This window comes from Macrotis lagotis, chromosome 1 (assembly GCF_037893015.1).
Source record: "Macrotis lagotis isolate mMagLag1 chromosome 1, bilby.v1.9.chrom.fasta, whole genome shotgun sequence".
Taxonomy (NCBI): Eukaryota; Metazoa; Chordata; class Mammalia; order Peramelemorphia; family Peramelidae; genus Macrotis; species Macrotis lagotis.
In genome coordinates, this window is record NC_133658.1 from 124,004,100 (window position 1) to 124,028,537 (window position 24,438).

Sequence of the window (24,438 nt, forward strand, 5' to 3'; positions counted from 1 at the left end):
TTCCTCAATTATAAAATGAAATAATAAAGTTTTTTCATACCTCCTAAGATTGTTATAAGAGTCAAATGAAATAATATATTGTTAAAGATTTTTCAAACTATAAATTGCCTGTGTGAATATTCTTTTAAAGGACCTTATTTTATCAGTAGGGCAACTTGGTGGTTCAATAGATGGCAGCTAGGTGATGCAGGAGATAGAGTGCCATGCCTACAGTTAGAAAACTCATTTTCCTGAGTTCAAATCCAGCCTCGGACATTTGCTAGCTATGTAGTCCTGGACAAGTCACTTAACCTAATTTGCTTCAGTTTCCTTATTTACAAAATGGAGAAGAAAAGGACAAACCACTGTAGTAGACCTCAAAGAGTTGGACATAAAACCATCAGTGAAGAGGGTTTAAGATTAGAAGAAAAAGGAGGTATCAGGAATTAAACATGAGGTCTGATCATCATGTTAAGTTGTTTCTGGTTGGTTTGAGTAGAGAAACTGTATAGTTTGGACCCTGAGGTTATTTCATACTGGAGTATGGTAGTTTTTACATTATAAATGGTACTGACAACTCATTACAGGATAGCAAAGGGAAAAGACCATAAATCTAAGGCCTTGGTGCAAAGAAGAAAGAGCCTTGAATAATTTGATGATGGTGGTGGAAAGTAATAGATAAGAAACACCAGACAACTTTCTGTTTAGAAGTTTCCTTGACTAGTGTTTTGCATCATCATTAATGAGAGAGGAAGCAATTGTGACAATGACTGATCATAGGCCTAGCCCTGCAGGGCTTCTACTCTGGCAAAGTCACAGAGCCATCTATTGATGAGGAGAAACAATATCTAAGCAATTATTAGCTCTTAGGACTGTTGTCGACATTTGAAAAGGTCAACAAATAGTTGAGTCTTCCCTTTGGAGTGATTAGTTAGTTAAGGTTCTGAAAACTGCATTGAGTATTCCATATGCTTACCCACATTATGGACCTGATAGCTCCATCAAGTAAATTATTGTGTTACCAGTCAACAATAATGTTCAATTGCTTAATTCGTTGTCAAAGAACTCTAGGGAAGAGTAGACTAGTAGAATAAGTGGTCTAAATAATACAAATCTAATAAGACTGAATTTAATAAAAATAAATGTAAAGTCATACATTTGGGGTCAAAGAATCAATAGTTCAAAAACAGGATGTGACAAAAAGCTAGAAAGCAGAGAAATTTAAGTAATTAAAAAAAAGAAAAAACATTCATGGATAGTAGGCTTGATATGATTATAACATGGAAGCTTCCAAAGCTAACATGATCTTGGGCCAAACAAACTAGAACTCACAAGCCAAATGCATTTATTTAAAAATGCAAAAACTATTTTTGGTTTTTGGGCAATACAAAAACAGAATGAAGCTTGGATTTGGTCCACAGACATGTAGTTTTCTGTTCCTTCTCAGAGGCTATATGAAAAAGGAATAGCCTCCAAAATAAGAGGGCTATAAGACTATAGTTGTAGCAACAATTCTTGATCATAACAAAAGGGAATTGATAAATGAGGATGCATTTGGGGAAGTTGAACATCTATGGACCACTCCCTGTGATGATCAATTGAAGGAAATGAGACTGAGAATTTTTAGCTTAAAAGAAGAGGCAATTTAGAAATCACACAGTAACAGTCAAAGGACTGGAAGAGCTGTTAACAATGAAAAGTCATTAGAATTGTTCTATTTGGTCCCAAAGGGTAGGACTAAGAGCAGTAGTTGAAGTTGCAGAAAAAAATTTTAATATGAAGGAAAAATCTTCCTCCCTAATGTCTAGATTAAAAGTGAAATGGGCAGCTTCATAAAGCAGTTCAGTGCCGTAAGAGCACCCTTTCTCAGGTCTTTTTTGTCTTTATTTCATCTCGTATTACCAAAGTGATTTTTCTATTTCCCTGTCCCTGGGTGGGGGCGGAGGGGTAGGAGGAGTGAAAAGTATGACTTGGTACAACTTGCCCCATTGAAATCCAATTTCCTCACAAGTCAAGACATTACCTTCCTGATGTCATTGGTCCTCCCCCTGGGGAATGAAGAAAAAACAATAACAATTTTACCCCCCCACAAGATAAAAGACAAAATTCTTTATTATTATTGAGTTGTTTCGGTGGTGTCTGATTCTCTGGGATCCCATTTGGGATTTTCTTGGCAGATAACCTGGAGTGGTTTCCATTTCCTTCTCCAATTCATTTTACAGATCAGGAAATTGAGGCAAATAGGGTTAAGTGATTTACCCAAGATCATATAGATAGTATCTGAAATTAGATTTGAACCTAGGACCTCCTGACTCCAGGAACAGTGAATTATGCACTACCATTCTTTTACCTTTTAGCAAAACCAAAGGCACCTGACCCTCCTTTTTCCATCTTTTGTACCTAAATCAAAGCTTTTGACTGCTTTGTTTTAGGTGATTTTAAAGTTCTGGTTTAACAGAAGATAAACAAGACACTTGAGTTCTAACCTCATCTTTGCTAGACCTTGGGGAAGTCACTAAACTTTAACTTTATTATATGTAAAATGGGGATACTAATAGAATACATTTTCTTCCAGAAATTAGGAGAACATGAAATAATAGACACAAAATATTCTCAAAATTGAATGTTCTCTACAAATATGTATTGTTCTTGTTGTTATCAAGTATTCTTTCATGCCATCTTGAAAAACTTGAAACACCTGTGTAATCAATGCATCTTAAGATATTCCCTGGTTTGTCTTTCCAAACTCTTAACTTCTCATTTGCTTCATAATATGTTGATCTATTTAATTCTGAGCCTCTCTGCATGCCTGGACATTATATGATCTCTGGACTTATTCCTCACTATGAATGGCTGATGTGAGATTTAGCCTCATTTCAAGATTTTGTTCTCCCATACCTCCCCACCCACAGACTCAGACACACCCAAATCACCCAGCTCATCTGTTGCTCGCTTTGTAATATAAGAGGAAGGAATAAGAATATTGTTTTAATAATTCATTTAATACTATATTTTCAATGATGTCAGACAGGTGCCCTGCCCTCAAATTTACACCCCCCCCACTCTTTGATTTTGGAAATTTCTTTCTCAAGGAACAAAATGTTCCATTTCATAATTGGAACTGTGTCTCATAACAGCTTTTCTAATAGACCACTTTAAAGTTTTTCAGCCTAGCTCACTGACTCACTATGGGTAGCAGATCAACATCTTAGCAATGAATATCCTTGCCAATAACATTCTTTTTTATTATTGGATTCTTGTGGTTGGCAGGCATTATTGGGTAGTCGAGAAATGAGGGTTTGCATCATAACTACTGAGAACAAAGAAGAAAATTGAGGCACAGCAATAGGTTTGAAAAAAAGGAGTTATTCCAATCTCAGTAGTTTTCCTAAGATGATCAAGGCTGAACTAAATTAGAGCAGGAGGAAATGAAGCTAGACCTCTTGAAATTGTCCATCTCTCTAAATGGAATGAACAATTATCATTGTTTCCCAGGAGACATCCAAGAATCAGAACTGTCATCTGGAATGGTTTAAGTAGGTGTGTATCCTTATGTTTAAAAGCAGGAAAATGTCCATGATGATCTCTCAAGGTGACTTCAGGTCTTATAATTTATATATATTTTTTGGAATATTGTTTTATTTTTTCCAATTACAAGTAAAGATAGTTTCAACATTCATCTTTTTATAAATTTTTGAGTTCCACATTTTTCAATCTTCCTCCTTTCCCTCCCCATGACAATAAGAAATGTAATATAGGTTATGCATGTACAATAATGTTTAAAACATGTTAGTCATGTTGTGAAAGAAGAATCAGAACTAAAGGGAGGGACCATGAAAAAGAAAAAAACCCATAAAATGAATTTTTAAAAGTGAAAATAGTATGCTTTGGTCTGCAGTTAGATTTCATAAATTTTTCCTTATGTGAATGTCATTTTCCATCACAAGTGTTTTAGACTTGAACTTTTGAGAGGAGCTAAGTCCATCATAGATGATCATCATAAAATATTGCTGTTAATATGCACAATGTTCCCCTGGTTTAACTTACTTCACTCAGGATCAGTTCATGCAAGTCTTTCCAAGCTTTTCTGAAATTCATTCACTCATAATTTCTTACAAAACGATCATACTCCAACACCTTTATATGACATAATTTTTTTCAGTCATTCCTCAATTGATTAGTGTCTCCTCAATTTATAGTTTACATCTTAAACTGATAACTTGTACTAAAAACTGAGGATATGATTTTCTGTGCTGTCTACTGTGTTATCTAGCAATGCTTTTTAGCTTTTGTCTTTTTCGTATAAAACTTTGTGTTCTGCATGTGGTGCCAAGTCAATGAAAAAGTATGGGAAAATGATGATACCTGATAATTATACAAGTACCCAGCACTGTGGTGACAGACAGTAAAGCAGAAGTCACTTCAATGCACAGAAATGGCTTACTGTCTACCTTTCTTGAAATGTCTGATCCACTCCTTTCATCTCTGTAATGACTTGTAAATGTCAAAAATAGCATTTCAGATAGCAAGTACAATCAAACCCCTTAATGGGTCAGTGCTAGCAAGTATAATAACTATCTCTATTTTTTTGTATTGATAAACATCAATGAAGTAGGCAGGGTTGAGTTTTCTTTCCACAAAAAAAAATATAGCTGGTGGATCAGATCTTTTTCCTTTTGGTTCCAAAGGACTAAAGGGTTAAAATACTCTACATGTGAACTAAAAAAAATGAAAATTTTATCCCTGGTAACAACATGAAACTTTGGACATTTTTGTTATTTAGTCATGTCTGATTCTTTGTGTCTCTATGGATCATATTGGGTTTTGTTGTCAAAGTCTGCCATTTCCTTCTCTAGTAATTAAGACAGAGGTTAAATGACTTGTCCAGGGTCACAGAACATAGTAAATGACTGAGGCTTCATCTGAACTCAGGTCTTCCTGATTCTAGGTCAAGTGTTTGTCACAGAGTCACATAGTCACAGATCTTTGAACATAGTTGTCACTTAACAAATGTTTGCTTATTGCTTTTAAATTAATTTATTAATTGACTTAAGCAGAGATGAAATCCAATACAATCTCTAGTGTAGTGGGGGTAAAGGGTGGTAGTGGTGATGGGGAGGATATATTATGTATATATACATACATACATCTTATAGACATATACATATATATATACATATATATATGTATATATATATATATATATGAAGCATACATATAGAATGAGATAGGGCCAAAGGAAAGATCTTCACATAGTTTTCTAGGGGGAAAAATATCAAGGAGCAAAAGGACACTTTTAGCTATGGAAGTCAGGGTAAGGCTTCTCGATGGAAGAGGTAAACCCTGACTAAGTCTTTGCAGGCAGAAGATTTCAAGTAAAGGTGATGCATTCTAAGGCTGGGTGAGAACCAGTATGACTGTTTAGAGGAAGAAGATGAAAGGATGAGATATATAAAAAAAGCTAGGAGTTCAAATTGTAGCCCTCTGTAACACTGTATTTCTTGGGAACAGAAGGAGAAAGAATATGGAATAGCTGGAGGGTGTGCCAGAATCAGGTCTAACCTGCTGAGTAAATTGTTGAATTTTTAGTTTTGGTATGTGCATCTTAGAAATCAACAAACAGTATAAATTAGAACTTGAATTATTTTTTAATTACATGAAACTGAGAGGGATAGAAAGATGTTAATAATCCAGATTAAATTTAAAATATGCACTCTTACTTGTTTGGTAAATATTTATCAGCACACCCCTGGTTGGATTCATCTCTAGGTCTCTGAATAGATGAAGATATATCATAGACAGAGAGATAAATAGATAGGTAGACAGACAGATAAATAGATAGATAGATAAGATAGATGATAGATAAAGTAGACTTACATGAACAAAAAAATGAAATTCTGAAATTTCTAAAAAAATACCCCATACATTATAATCATATTTTAAATGGTCAAAAAAATTTTCAAATGCATGCATAATGCTAAATTTAATTATAATCCAGGAAGGACAGTGGTGGTAAGGGAATTCTACTTAGCCACACTTTTGGGGGCTAACTAAACAATCATATCAAAGAGGTGGAGAAGGTAGATTAAATTTTGCCTTGGTTCTGTTTAAATACAGTAGTTTTATACCTGAACTTATTTACTATAATTATTAGTGAACTGGTAGAAACTTCTTATTTACCTCTTAGAAGAATAAGAAACCAAATCTAGCTAATCACAGTCTTCTTTCTACTTGTTCCTTCTTTATTCATTCAGTTCTATTATTTCCTTGTAAATTCCCCAGTCCTAATGAAGGCTTTCCTATTTGGGGGAAAAACATGCAGTCCATCATCACGGGGACTCTTCATGTAATGTAGAGAGCCCTACAGCTCATTTCCTTTGGGGTCCTATCAGAGGATAACATGCCCCATAAAGAATACCATCTCTGCACATATCTCATGATTTTTGCAAATTAATGATCTAAGTAAAATGGACCATTACCTTTAAAAGTGTGTAATAAAAAATGATAATAAATGCTGGGCAGAAGATCATAATGGAAAAACAACTGTTTTTGGTATTTTGTTATGGTACAATTCTCAAGGCCTGAGTGCTTTAGGTGGTGATGGCTGGTTGTTCTGAATCCCTGCTAACTGCCTAAAGTCATCACACATGGCTGGGTGCAGAATAAGAGCTAGCTGCCTGTGAAGTTGGAACACACTTAAATCTAAGGCCTGCCAATAGGCGTATCAATTAGACAGTGACCCAGAAGTTCTTGGAAGAATGATTTTTTAGCTCTCTTCTATGCCCTCCAGGGCTCCCCTTCTTTGCTGATCTTCCACAGCTTCTTGGTTGAATGCTGAAATAACTGGGGTCTTTGCCAGGGGACGATTTTTTTGGGGGGGAGGTAAGAAATAGCTCTGTGAAGCAAATGAAGAATCAAAGATCTTGAGAAAATAATGAAGCCACCATTTCAATTATAACTGTTACCAGGTTTATATCCAACACTAGGCCAAAGTGTCATCTAGACAGATGTTCTTGCAATTTGGTTTCCATAATAAATGTTGTACTTGTGAAAATATTTTAATGACATCTTGATACTTTACTAGACCTCAAATTCTAGAAGGCTTTCCAGGTCAAGCAATGACCATTTGCACCATCTCACCGAGTGACCTTTTTCATTCTGTCTGAGCTTATGGAGAGCATTAAACTTGCAGATGCAATTATTGTGTAATAAAGTATTGATTTCCTAAGAAACTCTGGAACATTTTCTTCTTCATAATTAACGTTTGCAAAAAAAAATGTATCAGAGAACTTTTATCGAGACTTTAACTACCTATTGCCTTATATATGAAAAACATAACCCTATATTTGGTACAGGAAAGAAACACTGAGGGAAAAATCCATCTTCAGAATTCAGGCTAAACATAGAATGCAGTTAGTTCAGAGCTGCTGTTAGAAGCAGACACTGTAAAATACATTCAAGGAAAATAGAATTTTCCTCTCAGTGCTGATATAGATTTGAATTTTTTGCCCTGTCACTGGGAACAGTTTATTTACTTTCGCACCTGTCACTCTAGGATAAATTTATATGTGCATTACAGTTGGGATAAACTCTAGTAAATTTGCTTTCAAGTATCATTTGTGAGTTTTCTATACAATGCAGTGGTAAAAGTTTAAATACGCATAAAGATTAAGAAAACTTTATTTTTATAGATGAATACACAAAAATAGGAATAACAATCATTGGAATATATTTTTGTTTTCTTAAATTGAAATTGGAAAGTGCTTGAATACTCCTACCATTTTTCCTTCATCAAATAATTATAGTTCACACCACCTGGACAGAAGAAATAAAGTACTTAAATAACTCAACCTTAGAAAGAGAAATTGAACAAGTCATCAATGAACTTAATAAAAAAAAAATTCCCAGGACCAGATGGATTCAAAGGCAAATTCTACCAAATATTTAACAAACAATTAATGCCAATACTATTTAAAATATTTGAAAAAGTAGGTGCAGTACTACCAAATTCCTATTATGATACAAATATGGTGCCGTATCCAAGCCATTTGAAGCAGAACAGAAAAAGAAAATTATAGACCAATTTCCCTAATGAATATTGATGAAAAAAATTTAAATAAAACACTAGCAAAGAGATTACAGCAATATATTACAAGGATCATACATACACTATGACCAAGTAGTATTTATACTGGGAATGCAGGGTGGGTTCAATATTAGGGAACCTATCAGCATAATTGACCATTTTAATAGCAAAATCAAGAGAACTTATATGATTATCTCAATAGAAGAAGAAAAAAGTTTTTGACATAATATTGTATCCATTCTTATTAAAATTATAAGAGTGCATAGAAATGAATTTTTTCCTTAAAAAAATAAGTGGTATCTATCTAAAACCATCAGCAAACATTATATACAATGGGAATAAACTTGAAGCCTTCCCAATAAGTTCAAGGATGAAACAAGGATGCCCATTATCATCACTATTGTTCAATATTGTACTAGAAATGTTAGTCTTATCAATAAGAGAACAAAAGGAAATTAAAGGAATTAGAATAGGCAATGAGGGAACAAACTCACTTTTTGAAGCTGATATGATGGTATACTTAGATAATCCCAGAGAATCAACTAAAAAACTAATTGAAATTAATAACTTTATCAAAGTTCCAGGATATAAAATAAACCCACATAAATCATCAGCATTTCTATATATTACCAACAAAGCCAAGCATCAAGAGATAGAGAAATTCCATTCAAAATATCTCTAGGCCATATAAAATATTCAAAAGTCTACCTGTCAAGAAAACACAGAAACTATGTGAAGACAACTATAAAACATTTTTCAAAAAAAAAGTCAGATCTAAACAATTATATTATTATTAATAGCTGTTGGGTAGGCCAAACCAATATGATAAAAATGATAATTCTATCTAAATTAATCTTTTTGTTCAGTGGCATACCAAACTATCAAAACTTGTTTTATAAAGCTAGAAAAAATATTAACAAAATTCATCTGGAAGAACAAATTCTCAGGGATATCAAGGGAATAGATTAAAAAACATGCAAAAGAAAGTAATCTAGCCATACCAAATCTCAAACTATATTTTAAAATGATAATTATCAAAATAATTGGATACTGGACAAAGAATAGATGGTGGATAAGTGGAATAGATTAGGTATAAATTGCATTATATGACCATTGTAATCCAATTTGTGATAAACCCAAAGTTCAAACTTTTGGAACAAAAACCCCTTATTTGACTAAAAACTACTAGGAAAACCAGAAAACAGTTGATCTGGGTATAGCTCAATATATAGCTCGATTTAAGCAAAATAAGAGAGTATGAAAGAATTTATCAAATTTCTGAATAAGGGAAGAATTTAGGACAAAGGAAAATGTAGAATATTTTTTTTTTTATTTTACATATGATAAATACCGGAAGGATTGTGAAAACTTGTAACATACTCTAATCCACATTGCTAAGAGATATGTTAGGGAGGTGAGCACTCTCAGGTTTTCCTGATTACAAGTTTTACACCCTGATGATTATTATGCCATCCTTCTTCTTGAATGTAGCAGGATTTGATTGTATCAATTTCTGGTGTTGGTATAGAAGTATCTTGAGAAGCAATGTATTCATATTGAAAATATAGCACTGTGCTAGTTGTCTTTTTTTAAATTCTCTGTTACAGTGATAGGATACTCTGCATGATATTTACAAAATCCCTTGTCCATCTTCTGAGAGATAATTTATATTCATAATCGCATTATGCATCATAGATATTGCAGAATCATTACTTAATATTTAAGAATCAAGTGACAAAGAATTCTGTATTTTACTTGTTCTCTTTTTGTTAGATTTATCAGATTCTAAGAGAGGAACATCAAAGTCTTCTAATTATTGTATTATTGTTTATATCTTTACAATGTTTTTAGGTTCTCCTTTTTTAAATAGTCATGCTTTGCCTGCCATTTAATACATCTATACTTATTATTTCATTTCATTATGGTGTTTTTAGCTACAGGGTATTTATGAATATTGTTTATTGGTTAGAAGGTGGGTACTAAAAGTTCAAAGTTTCCAAGCAAAGGAGGACCTGAGTTTAAATCCAGCCTCAGACACTTAATAATTACCTAGCTGTGTGACCTTGGACAAGTCACTTAACTCCATTGCCTTGCAAAAAAAAAGAGTCCAGGTGTGAGGTAACAAGGACCTGCACCAAGGAAGTGGCACTATCAGGGGAGAGAATATGAAGTACATGAGAGGTAAAAATCAACAAAAGATGAATGATTGCCAATAGAGTTGGGGAAGGAAATAATGAGGAAATGAGAATAACAACTGGATTATGAGTTGATTGAAGTATGTTAGTGCTCTTAATAGAAATAGGAAAGTTCAGAAGAGGACAAAGGTTTTGAGGAAAGATGAGTTCAGTCCTGGATATGTTGGTAACTGAGATTCCCAGTAGGTATTTTGTAGCTACAAAACTGGAAGATAGAAGAATGGCTTAGGACTTGAAAAGTAAAAGTAGGTATCATCTGCAAAGAGATAATAATTAATTCATAGGGAATGATTAGATCACTTAGTGAATAATATAAAGGGTGAAAAGAAGAGGACCCAAGACAAAACTGGAAGAAAACTCAGTTAGTGAGTCTGATCTGGATGAAAATAAAAAAGACTTGAGTTGTTTTCTGACAGGTAGGAGGGGAACCAAAAGAAAGAAGTAAGACAAAAACTTACAGAGGCAGAAAGTATTAAGGAGAAAAATGCTGTTTCTAGAGATGTCAAAAACTCAGAATGGTAATTAATTGAGATCAGATAAAGAATTTCAGAGTTCAATACATACAAGTGGTACATTTGTGGGTGATGAAAAGATCATGGACCTCACTATTTCTGTGTCTAACTGAGGTGAAGTGGACGAATAGGTCATGAGAAATTAATAGGCTGAGAAAGTGGGAGGTATAATACATAAGGCCACAAAACAGTAATTAATAAAGAAAACACAATCCTAAGGTAAACCTAAAATATTCCATTCTGAACAAGTAGATCAAAGAAAAAAAATGATTGAAACAGTAGCTGTTTAAAAGAAAACTGTAACAAAGAGACCACATAGAAAAATTTTGAGGATTCTGTTAAGTCAAGATTAGGAGGAAAAATAAGTTTACTAATTAAATTTATAATAATGTTTAAAGAGAAGTGAATACCTACATTAAAACAATTATTCTCAATAATTGAGAAATAAAGAATTATTAAAAAAAACTCTAATTGAAGCAGTTTTGGTCCTGTTGTTCATTCTTTGTTCTCAGAGAGGACCACTGACATCAGGAAGGTGATGTCTTGACTTGCAAGTGAATTATTCTTTTATCTAATGTAGAAAGGGATAGAGCAGAGAACAAGAAACTGATATCACTAATGGATATTGATGTAGAAATTGTAAATAAAATCCTAACAAAAATTGCAATAGGGAAAGTCATGCATTTATTAAGTGTGTAGCATGTTCAGAGTCCTGTGTTAAGTGCTCTTAAAAATATTACCTCATTTGATCCTTCCAGCAATCCAAGGAGGTATTATTATCCTTATTTTACAGTTGGGAAAAACTAAGGCAGACAGTGACTAAAGTTACTTGCCAAGAGCCACACAGTTTGTGTCCAAGATCACATTTGAATTCCAGATTTCTGACTCTGGGTTCAGCACATTACCTACTGCACCACTCAGCTGCCTCAAAATATTTTTCAAAAAGTTATTCATTATCATCAATTATACTAGAGATACAATGATGGTTAAGGATTAGTCATGTATGTTAGTCTTTGTATCTCCAGTGTTTAGCACAATTGCTATTGCATAGTAAACACTTAATAAATGCTTCTGTTAGCTATTTATGAGGAATTATGCTAAATAATAGGGATAAGAAGAAAGACAAACCCAAGATTCTTGTCCTCGAGTGGCTCACATTCTAATGTGGAAGACAAACATTCAAATAACTATGTTAATATAAAATATATATATATAAAGTATATATGATATATATATATATATTAATAATCTTAGCATGAACACATTGGGTGTCTTCACTAGGGCTGAGGAAGGGCATAGTGTGGAGACTAGGAAAGTTCTCCCATAAAAGGTGAAATAAATTTATATTACTAATTGCATAAAAATCCATATAATTATATAAATTGTATTCAGAAAGAACCTCTACAAAATAAGCACTACAAAAATAGACATAGAATTGGCCATTTTCATATAATAAAATCTTATATACATAAATGTATAACAATATATAAATATGCTCATATATAACCAAATATTAGCCTTATCTGCACTGAATTTTACCAAAATATGTTAGGAATAAATCAAGCATTCTTCCTCTCCCAAAATATTTGTCATAGTGCTAGAACTTCTAACAATTAGTAATAATAAGGACAAATTAAAAACTTAGACATCAGCAAAGAAAAGATATCCATATTTGTAGTTTTATAATTGTTTATTTAGAAAATCTTAGAATCAACAAAGAAACCAATTGAGAGAATTAATAGTTCAGCTGAGTAGCAAGATAAAAAGTAAATCCACAGTATCATTAGCATTCCTATATAATAATAACAACAAAAATCAAAATAAAATGTTAGGAAAAAGAAATAATATTCAAGATAAATAAAAAATGCATAAAAGCATCATGGAGTCAACCCAAATACTCAAAACTTATATAAACCCAATTACAAAAAATTCTTTAATAGAATAAGGAAATGCAAATACTTGCAAGAATTTTCATTGCCTAGCAGAAAACAATTATAGTAATCTGCTGTTTGATTAACCCAAAGAGTCCAGCTATTGGGATAAAAACTCTCTCTTTGATAAAAAACTGCTGGGAAAATTGAAAGTTAGTATGGAAGAAACTTAGATTAGACCAATACCTCACACCCTATTCCAAGATAAGATCCAAATGGATACAGGATTTAGACATAAAAAACAATACTATAATCAAATTAGAAGATCAAGGACTAGTTTACCTGTCAGATCTATGGAAGGGGGAGCAGTTTATGACTAAGAAAGAGATAGAGAACATCACTAAAAATAAACTAGATGATTTTGATTACATTAAAATAAAAGGCTTTTGCACAGATAGAACCACTGCAACCAGGATCAAAAGAAATGTAGTAAACTGGGAAACAATCTTTACAACTAATGTTTCTGACAAAGGATTCATTTCTAAAATATACAGAGAACTGAGTCATATTTTTTTTAAAAACGCCATTCCCCAATTGACAAATGCTCAAAGGATATGCAAAGGCAATTTACAGATGAGGAGATCAAAGCAATCCATAGTCATATAAAAATTGCTCTAAATCATTACTGATTAGATAAATGCAAATTAAAGCTTATCTGAGGTACCACCTCACACCTCTCAGACTGACCAATATGACCAGAAAAGATAACATCATTGTTGGAAGGGTTGTGGGAAATCTGGGACACTATTACATTGTAGGTGGATCTGTGAACTCATTCAGCCTTTCTGGAGAGAAATTTGGAACTACGCCCAAAGGGCAACAAAAATGTGCATACCCTTTGATCCAGCAATACCACTACTGGGTCTATACCCAGAAGAGATGATAAAAAAGGGTAAAAACATCACTTGTACAAAAATATTCATAGCAGCTCTGTTTATGGTGGCAAAGAATTGGAAATCCAGCTGGGGAATGGCTTAGCAAACTGTGGTATATATGTATGTCATGGAACACTATTGTTCTATTAGAAACCAGGAGGGATGGGAATTCAGGGAAACATGGATGGATTTGCATGAACTGCAATTTGTTTTATTTGCATAATTCCAAATTGCTTTACAGAATGGTGGTATTGATTCATAGTTACACCAACAGCAAACTTTTGTGATTATCTTCTCACAGTCCTTCAACATTATTTCCATCTTTTGTCATTTTTGTCATTTTGTAAGATGAATGGTTATGCAAATAAAGTGACTAAAATGTTCATACTCTTTGACCCAGACATTCCATTATTAAGCTTGTACTCCAAGATGGACATCGATGAAAAAGAAAATATAAAAAAAACCTATAACAGCACTTCTTTGTCATAACAAAGAATTTGAAACAAGGTAGATATTCATCTATTGGGTAATGGCTAACAAATTGTGCTATATGAGTGTAATGGACTATTACTTTCCTGTAAGAAATGATGGATTTGATAAACAATGAGAAGCATGAAAATATCTATATGAGCTGATGCAGAGTGAAATAAGCAGAGCCAAGAGTACAAAATACGCAAAGATATAATAATACAAAGGAAAAGAACCACAAAACAAAAATATTTGCTGCAAAGTTATGAACAAGCATGAAAGATATGAGAATACACCTTCATCTCATCTCTTGACTGTAACAGGAATTTCATAAGTGCTGTTTCTGAATTTTTTCTCTTTTGCTTTTTCCTTTTGTCTTTAAAAATGCTATTTGTAATGTGGGATAGTTCTCTGGGAAGAGAAGGATCTACTGAGGAAAATTATGGTAATATAAAAAACAAAAGACATCAATCATAACTTGTTAAAAAGACTGCTGTTCAAAATATAGAAAGTACCTGCTATATGCCAGGCAATGTGGTTATAAATACAATGAATGAAGCTAAAGGAGCTTACACCCTAACAGAGGACCAAGAGCTATTCCCCCACACTTAAGTGGTCAAAGGATAAGAACAGTTTTCAAAACTAGAATAATAAGATATTAACATCCTTTGCTCAAAGATAGAATCAGTCAATATTGGAAAGGCTACAGGAAGACCAACACACCAATACATTATATGTGGAGCTGTAATTTAGTCCAAACATTGTATGAAACATCTTGGAATTATGAGGTAAAAGTAACTATAACAATAATATCCTTGCCCTTTATTGCTACTACTCTATATGTATACTAAAGTGGTCAAGGACAAAAAGACATGATACACACATATTTATGTATATAGATAGATAGATATGTAAATATATATCATATATAATTATACATGTATTTCAGGCCACATCTGACTGACTGAATATATATATATATATTCAGTCAGTCAGGTATGGGTTCAAATGAGCTTGAACTGACTCTCAAGAGCTGATTGTTAAATTGCCAGTGTGAGCATTTGTACCTCATAAACAATCAAACCTTACTAATCAGAGCTTGATTGATTTTGTTGATTGCTAAATTATGAAACTGATAAAAAATGTTAATAATTGTGTTAATTAAAATTTAAAGTATACCTCATACATTTTTTCCAGAGAACTGGTTGTTAAATATTTGCCAGCATACTACTGTTCAAAACATCACCTTGTATAGTTAGTAGCAAAGAAATGGAAACAAAATTGAGCTTTTATTGATTGAAGAATGTTTGAAAAAAGCTTTATATGAATGATTCAGAAGAAATTACTTATATGAAACAAAAAATTAGAACATTTGTAAGAACTGATACAAAGTGAAATAAGCAGAACCAAAAAAGCAAAATAATCGCATAAGCTACTATATAATATAAATAGAAATAATGATAAAATTAAACCAGCTTAATTATAATGATCAATCTTGAGGGGAAAGAATGAAGAAATGTACCTTCTGTCATGGGGGCAGAGAAATACTGCATTGTAGGAGTAGAGTGTTGTATACTCTGCCAGACATGGTGACTTGTATGTTGGGTTTCATTTAATTATTTAATCTCCTTTGTCTCCTCATTTTTCTACATTTAAATATTCATATCTTGAATTTATATGAACTATTTTGATACAAGAAGTTTAGCCAAAACTAATCAAAACTCCAGAAAATTTTTTATACTTAATTTTTTTCCTTTATTAGTAAGGCTTGTTGAGTGTGCTTTAAAGGTTAAGAGACAAGTCAAATAAATATAAATTTACTGAGTACCTACTATATTCCAAGAATAACTAAAATCACTGCATTATATGCATTTTACATAAATAATGAATATATGCGTTATATAAAAATTATTATTCTTAAAAATAAAATACAGATATATTTTTAAAAGTTGGTCATACTATAAAATTCTCACCTAACACTTGTATTATCAATTAACATTAATACTAGATCAAGGACAATGAAACTCAGTAGGACAGAACCTGAATTACTGTTAAGAGTCTTTATAGAGAAATATGTTGTTGATGTAGCCTAGTGTTGACCGAAAACTTTATGCAGAAAGCAGACATAGCTCAAGGAGAGGTGGATTTACCCTGAGGTCCCATCTATCTATCTATCTATCTATCTATCTATCTATCTATCTATCTATCTATCATCTATCTATCTATCTGTCTATCTAATACACTAATATAGATATATACAAATATACAGATTTATAGATATATATATATAGATATATATATCTGTCTATATATAATTGAGAATTTATCTTATCTACACCAATTATAAAGACAATTTACCCTGTAATTACTAAGCCCACTCTAATGATTTCCTTCCTGTGCATATTTCCATTTAGTGCTTTTATTGTTTATGTGGATCTCTATTCCTACATATTTCTTCAATCTCCTACAAAATAAGGAGAAATGGAAGAACTTTGGGGGAGTATATTGAATCTATTGACAAAAAGTTCATGAAATCATCATTGGTATAATATTCATTCTTCAGGCTCTTTACCCAATTGCCCATCCCTAGCTACCCCTACCCCTAAAGTTATATCCAATCCTCTGTCCCCACAGTAGTATAGAACAGTCTTGAATTAAACTGTCATTCTCTGGATCATGTTTGCCCATAGTTGACCTTGAAACAATGATAATGCTTCATACCCTTGTTTATGTTTCATCACCCTGATCCCTAAGGTATCAGCAGATCAGAGTTAGTGACTGACTGGTTTTTAATAAATCATATCTTTTAAAAAAGTTGATAAGGCTTTTTTTAAAGATAGAGTAAAAAGTTTTTTAAAGTAGCCAGTCACATTCTGTAATTTCCAGAAATGTGACTTTTTTGCCTTTGTTTCTTTGTAGCTGAAGAATGCCTGCAATGAATAAAAATATTGTTTATGGAATTCAGATACCTTTGACTACTGAAATGTGATCATATACATATGACATCATTGACCCCATGGTTGGAAGGGGACCTTATGGAAGGACTGTAAATTTTGGAGCTAGAATTTGGAAATTGTCCATTCCTCCTCATTGTATTGAGGAGAAAACTGAGGACCGGTGATGTGTCTTATGGTCCAACTCAATATGTTTCAGGTATATAAGGTATTATTGCACACAGTTTATAAATGAGGCAACTGAAACCTGGAATTTTTAGGTGACTTGTTCAAGGTCATCCAATTTGTGGTGGAGGGAACCCAAGAATTCAATCTCTTTCCTCTGGTTAGGGTTCTGTTCTTTCTACTACATCTTGCTTTGGGTCACTGGAAGGCTAGTTACCCTTCTATATTGATATCTCCTTAGTGACTCCTATCAACTCTAAGTTCCTAAACCACTATCCTCTATATTTGGAGTTTGAATACATACACAGACAAGGTGAGCATAATGTTGTTCCCCAGTGCTTCAAGACCTACTACCAGGAAAGTCTGAAATTCTGAACTGGATAATGATTTCATTTTCAAAGCCAGCAGTTAGACCTGCACAGAGAGATTTTTCAGCTTAGATAAACTTAGCACAGCTCTCACCGTCTGGTCCAGAGGGGAAATGGCTTTTGGCTCACCTGGCAGGAGCAGCTGCCTCCAGGCCATTAGGAGCTTGGCTGCAGGAATTGCTCACAATGAGTCCAGCCTGGAAGGAGGCAATGGGCTAATTGGTTAAGTCCCAATTGGAGGATGGCTAGCAGTTGTTGGCCCTCACAGCAAAAAGCTAGCATTCCCTTTGCGTACTAAAAACGACAGCAAAATTCCTCTCCACATCTCTGTAGTTATACTTAGTTACATAGCAGTGTAATTAATGCCACTTAATGTAAAGTGAAAACAGAGCCGATGCAGCTGCCAACTTCCTCTGGCTCAACCAATGCTCTTTGCTGACTTCATTTATAAGCATTATTTTTTCATCATGTTGATTGCACAGGGAAAATCAGTCCAAGAAAGAGAAACAGACGTCAAACTTCAACTGACAACACACAAAATAGAAAATTTAGATCCCAATATTGATTTGCTTCTTGCATTGTGCCAATGGCTCTCATAAAATTGAAGGTCTGTTGACATTCCAGTCAATGTCTGACCCCCGTCCATCTATTCTTCAGGCTTGTGGGTTCAGGTTGGGTGATCTGAGCCTCAGAACTAGAGCAGCTTATTGGGGTTCTTTAGACTCCACTCAGCTCCTTCTTTCCTGGTCAACCTCAAATAATCAGTGATTTTTTTTTTATTATGATCTAGGGAAAAACCCTGGTTCAGGTACCTGGATCAGGTAAATGAGATTTAGATTTTCTCATCAAATTATTTGATGACACAAGGATACACAAAGATTGGCTTCCTCCTGCATTTTTATTTTCTCCCTACTGGGGGCAGGGCTTAAGATAATAGTTGGATGTAAATTCCAAGAGTCAGCAAAGCCCTCCATGGGGCCAGATCTCAGCAGAACAAGCAGAACTCTACATTGTTTTAGATATGCCTCAGAAGGAGAGGTAAAACCTGTCAAGTCTAGTTTCAATTGTTCTTTCTTGGAAAATAATGGTTTTCCTAACATTGTTTCATGAACAAAGTATAGAAGGTGGGGGTAGAAAAATAAGGAGATGATCTTTATTCTTCATAAAATTTAGGTTCAAATTCCAGTTTAACCATTTATTTCCTGTTTGACTTTGAACAGGTTATTCAATTTCTCTGTAAAATGAGGGGATCATTGAAATCCCTTACAGCTCTAAATCTGAGATTCTGTAAAGAATGTGGGCATTCTTGCCAAGCAGCATAGGTTGCAATTTTCCCACACTTTACTTATTTTCATTTGTTCCTGTTGTTCATATCTCCCTCAGCCCCCCAAAAACTCTCATTTGATCCTCTCATTCCCCCCTTTCATTCCACCTCTATCTCTTCTGACCTTTGTAGCTAAACCCCTCAAAAAGATTGTCCACATTAAGTGACTCCACTTTTTTTTAACTCCCCATGATCTGGACTTCCAACTATAGCATTCCACTGAAATTGCTCTCTCCAAAGTTACTAATGACTTCTTAGTTGCTAAATCAGAAGGCTTTTTCTCAATTCTCATGCTGGTGACTTTGCCTGTTTCAATTCTCTCCCACTCCAATCCATCCTATATTAAAATAATAATGTAATTTTCCTAAAGTTCAAGTACAATCATGTTAATTCCCTGCTGGAATCCCCCACCTCAATAAACTCCAATGACTTCCTATTGCCTCCAGGATAGAATACAAAATACTATGCTTGTCTTCCTACATGTCCATTCTTCTTATATCTTGCTCCCTGCCACTGGCCTCCTGGCTGTTCCATATTACAAACCACTCCATTTCTTGTCTCTGGGCATTTTTTCTAGCTATTCTATTTGTCTGGAATGCCTTTGCTCCTCTGCCCTGACTACCAGCCTCTCTGACCTCCTTTAGTCTCAGATAAAAACTCACTATCCTCTATATAGCTTGCTTTGAATATTGTTTCTTGCACTTCGTCAACTGTTAGTTCCTTGAGGGCAGGGGACTGTCTTGCCCTTTTTTGTATCCAATACAGGCATAGTATCTAGGACATAGCAGGCCCTTGATAAATGCCTATTGATTGATTGTTGTGACCAAAAAAGGAAGAAGAAAATCATTCAGTGGTCGATTTTCTGATGATCAATCTTTTCAAACCATGCTAGAATAGTCCTTGGACAACCAGGCCTGTGTTCCTAGTTTTTCTAGATTGGTAGAACCTTCTAGATCTTAAGTTCCTTTGGCATAGGCCTTTGAGAAGCCCCACATCAAAAGAGGCATTGAAGGAGGCATATTTAATCATGTACATTTTTATTGTAGTCAGTACCAGAGCAAGAAGTTGATTTGATCTGACAGGATCCTCTGTTTAACAGTGAAGCACCCCTTCCCAGCTCCAGAGCTAATCCTCTCGAACAATTCTAAATACATTAATAGGCCAGAAGCAGTTTGTTTTAGGCAGCGATGACATAGATCTAGGGAGTCATCAGGAAACAGCAGCCTGGGTTGTGTCCCTCTCTCCCCATCAGCATCTTTGCCACACGCACAGTTCCCTTTGAAGCTGGTGGGAGCTCCGGCAGCAAAAGAGATGCAACGGGGTGGGAGAGAAGTTTAGAAATTAAGCCTGCTCTGCCCAGAAATCAAACGTGGCCAATAATTCAATTAGGTTCTCTGTCGATGCATATTTTCCAAAAGAAACAAAAATGTTCAGAAGAGGACAATTAGAGCAGTCCTATCCTTCAACAATTTTATCCTCCACATCTTGCTTTGACTTTTCTGACTTATGAAATGCTAATTTCTATTGTTATACAGAGAGATGGGAAAATTCCAAAACAATATTGCCCAGAAAAAAAATATACACACATAAAAAAGCCAACCCCTCTTCCCACATTTCCCTTTGGGATGTCATCTGAGTTGTCCTGTTTACAGCCTGAGGAATGAATTCCATTCAGAATATCATCATCTGGATCCCTGCATCAATCAGGGCAGATTCAAGCCAGGATCTTCAGCTTCCTGGGTCTCAGAGGAGCCCTCTTCCATGATGAACAACCATTCTCCATAGCATGTGGTCTTCTGACACCAGTTGTACCAGATTCCTGGGCGTGGGTGGTTCTGTTGAAAGAGATTCTTCCTCACTCTCCACCCCTTCTCTTTAGTGGATTTGTCTGCATAGAAAGTCTGTAGCTCTATTAGAGAAACTTTCCTGGCTATTGCTGTGGTATTAGCTTTAACCAGGGCAGCCCTAAGTGAGTCAGGGGAGTAGAATCATTTTATCTTTGGGATTGTTTTAATTTTCTTCTTTTTGTGTTTTCTCTTTCAAACACTCTCTCCCCTCCTCACCCTCTTTACCCACCTTCTAAGTGTTCTCATGTTGCCTTCTGGTTGCCCAGACCCCTTATTCCTGCTTAGGTCCTAGATCTTAATGTTTTTTCTCATTACATATTCTCCCATATTCTCCTCCATTTACAGATCCTAAATCCAAATTCTTCAGAGACTTTATATTCAAGTTGGTGAGCAAATCATAGGATTATTATATTTGGGATGCATGAACCATATACATGTGGGTATACAAATTATATTATATACATATAAAGATACATGCATCTAGGGTATCTCTACCTATATATGATAACCATAGTTCAAACCTGCATTCAGACTTTTGGTAGACTCTCTAGACAATTATACATGGAGCTCTAGTCCCAAAGTCATTGATATGGGACTCTTTCCTTATTAGTGGAAATCATTGTCCTGTGTCTGTGTGAAGAACTAGGCAGAGTTGGAAAGAAAGAGCTCTTCTCTCTATCCTCTACTCTCAGTTTTGCCTCACCCTTCACACAGGGCATTTATCTTCACCAATAAATAGGGTTTTGCATATTGCACAAATATATTCATATATTAAACATAAATATTTGTATATAGAGAGAAATTATGTAATTTATTTACTTTTTCCTTTTATGTATTTTATTTTGTGTAATTAAAAACATTATTCTGAAAAGAGGTCCATAAGCTTCATCAGAATTCCAAAGGGGTTAATGACAAAAGTAACTAAAACTCTTGAGCTCAACTGTTAATGTCAGTCAGTCAACAAGCATAAATTTAACACTTAGCACGTACCAGGCACTGTATAATGTATTATCTCTATCACAGATTTACATTTGAGAGCCTGATTTCACTGTATAAACTTAAGAGTATGAGTTACCCAGAAAAAAGGGCTGAAGTATTTAAGAAGGGGATTTTTTTTCTGTATTCTTACAATCCTACTTCAGGTTACCTCTACATAATTTACCTACTATTCCCTATTACAAAATAGAAGACCCTCCACAACCTAAATCCAGTGCACTTTTCAAACCTTCTTTTACATTATACATACACACAGAGCCCTTACACACTGGGCCACCAACTGCTTCCTGATCTTATTCTGCCTTGTTACTTTGTCATGTTCCACATGCTTGAAATGTACTCCCTCTTTAATGTCTTCCTACTAAGTTGTTCTCTTCATTCTCTATGTCTTCCCAAGCTAATCATTGAGAGATCTGGATTTTGACTAATGATAATGCATATTTTAAATCATATAAGGAATTTTTAGGAAAAGAAAAAGTAATGTCATTTAGTTCAACCCTCTTATTTGTATACACAAAGTTAGAAGAAAAGTTCGTAGAAAATCCAAAGTGGTCAGGAAGGCCATATATGTAATATTATACAATTGTATATTCACAGCCAACTTTCCAAGCTACTGGAGATAGTATTAAACTGATTGTCATTGTGCTCCATCCCCCTGGTTATCCTCCCTTGACTTTTTCCCCAACAAAGTGCTATCCATCTACCCATTTGGCTATGACTATGTGAATTTATAAGACTGATTGTATTTTACTGACAAAACAGGTTGAAATGAACTAACGGGTTATATAACATGAAAGTCCCTTTGGGTTCCAAATTTATGAACTTAAGAAATTTCTTTTCTTGAATTGATAAGGAATGGAAGTAGGGAGTGGAATATCTCCTTTGTCAATGAATACCCACATTAACATATGGTTCTACTTTTTATTTCTTGGGTATTCTGTAGATGTAGACTCTAATTGATCCAGATTTTCTGCTCTGAAAGTCCATGACAGAAAAGGGCAGTAACAGAACTAGCAGAGAGCAGAAAGGGATAAGAAGATCTCAAGAAACCTAGGGTTGATGAAAGGGGAAAGGTAAAGGAACAAGCATTTCTTAAGTGCTTATTAATTGCCAGTCACAGTTTTAAGAGTCTTATAAATACTACCTCATCCAATTGATTGACTGATTGATTGAAGAACAATTATCAGATGAAATTCTATGCTCTAAGTCACCAATCAGAATATATATGCAAATGATAATCTACTGACAAACTCAAAAGAATTCGGTAAATAATATTATTCAACTCTTAGAAACAAGCCATATTTAACTGGACTCTCACTCTCACTTCATCCTTGCATTATAAATGAGCATATATATTTAAACTCAACTATTTATTTCCTTTCTGCTTAATATTTCAACCAAAAATACATTTACTGTATTAATCACAGAAAATGATGGTTTTAAAACCTCAGAAATCATTTAAATTGAACACTTAATGTCTGTTTAATCTAAAGTTAATAAAAACCTTTCTTAAAGCATAGTTTTGACCAATTTTAAATTCTTGTGATAAGATCTTTTCCCTTTCTTTCATTTCAGTATCCTAAAAATTAAAAAACCTTCTAATTCAGATGAATGAAACAGGCTTTACTTTGTCATTATAATTTAATTTCTTTTTTTATGATTAATATTGTTAAACTGACACTTTTTAAATGTTTAAGAAAGAATTCAATGGAGTATTTGCTTTCAATGACCTGGGAAAAAATAATGATATCATCAATCAGGAAACAGATAAAGTCATGGACTGTCATCTACTGGCCCTGTCTACCTGATACCAACACAAATCAATGAAAAATGAAAAATTTGGTCTCAATTTTTTCTTTTCCCTACTCCTTTTCATATCAACATCCATATAATGAATTCATATAATGAATAATTTCAGCTAAATGATAGTGCTTTTCAATTTTCTGGTCTCCTTTCCTCTAGTTTTCCTTCTCACTAATCTATCTACTTTTTTCAGGAGATTACTTTTTTGGCTATACCCATCAAAATAGTTTTCTTAAATGCACACATAATTCTCTTGTTCAAGACCTCAGTCACTCCCTATTACTTCTAGGTAATTTACCTACTATTCCCCATTATAAAATAGAAATCCCTTAGTTTGACATTCAAGACCCTCCACAACCTAAATCCAGTGTACTTTTCAAACCTTCTTTTACATTATACATACACACAGAGCCCTTACACACTGGACCACCAACTGCTTCCTGATCTTATTCTGCCTTGTGACTTTGTCATGTTCCACATGCTTGAAATACACTCCCTCTTTAATATCTTCCTAAGTTGTCTCTTCATTCAATACCCTTCCCAGATGCAGCCTCCTACATGTAACCTTCCTTGATTGCTATAGCTAAAAGGTACCTTTCTTTCCTTCAGTTTTTATACCCTTAATCTGGATCACTCTTTTCCTTATCACATTTAACTATGAAATATGCTCATTTTTTTACCTTTATTCCAAATGTTTTGAGAGTAAGAACTATGTTGCAAAAATGAAAAATCATTGTATCCCCAGGACCAGAGTTTCATTCATACTTTGATTCTTCAATGGAGCTTGAATTTCATCACTATGAGTTTTCTTTTAACTGGTACAGGTCACTAATAATTCATATTAGATTTGATCCTCCTGTTGGAGCTTTCCCCACCCCTGCTGTAGATCTAATCCTATTATATAGTCACTGCTAGAAGACATATGAGGCTTTGCA

At 34.1% G+C, this 24,438-nt stretch overlaps 1 long non-coding RNA gene across 2 annotated transcripts in view; it reads left to right on the forward strand.

The window, feature by feature from the left end:
- The window catches only part of LOC141502595 (uncharacterized), a 221,522-nt gene that overhangs the window by 165,344 nt on the left and 31,740 nt on the right, over positions 1–24,438 (forward strand). The gene's annotated exons all lie outside the window — the stretch shown is intronic.